Source organism: Eufriesea mexicana, unplaced genomic scaffold (genome assembly GCF_001483705.2).
Source record: "Eufriesea mexicana isolate 0111107269 unplaced genomic scaffold, ASM148370v2 scaffold17534, whole genome shotgun sequence".
NCBI lineage: Eukaryota > Metazoa > Arthropoda > Insecta > Hymenoptera > Apidae > Eufriesea > Eufriesea mexicana.
The window spans coordinates 158840-159147 of record NW_016924912.1 but is presented as its reverse complement, the minus strand read 5'-3'; positions in this window follow the sequence as shown (position 1 = coordinate 159147).

Sequence of the window (308 nt, the reverse complement as noted above, 5' to 3'; positions counted from 1 at the left end):
ATTAACAAAGTAACGGAACAGACGTCGAAAAGTATGGCGTGGTTGCACGACGATACGATTACTTAACAGGATCGTCTAATCAATCGTCTGCGTGATCGATTACGTATCATACGGAATATAATCGATGCAGTGTTGAAAGTGGAATTGTTTTATTCGGCAAAGGAAATGTCGAGGATGTATGAACAGAAATTAGACAGGGAAAAAGAAGAGATATAACAAGTGTTGCAACATACACCGGTACACGACAAAAGTAGAGAGAGAGAGAGAGAGAGAGAGAGAGAGAGAGAGAGAGAGAGAGAGAGAGAGAG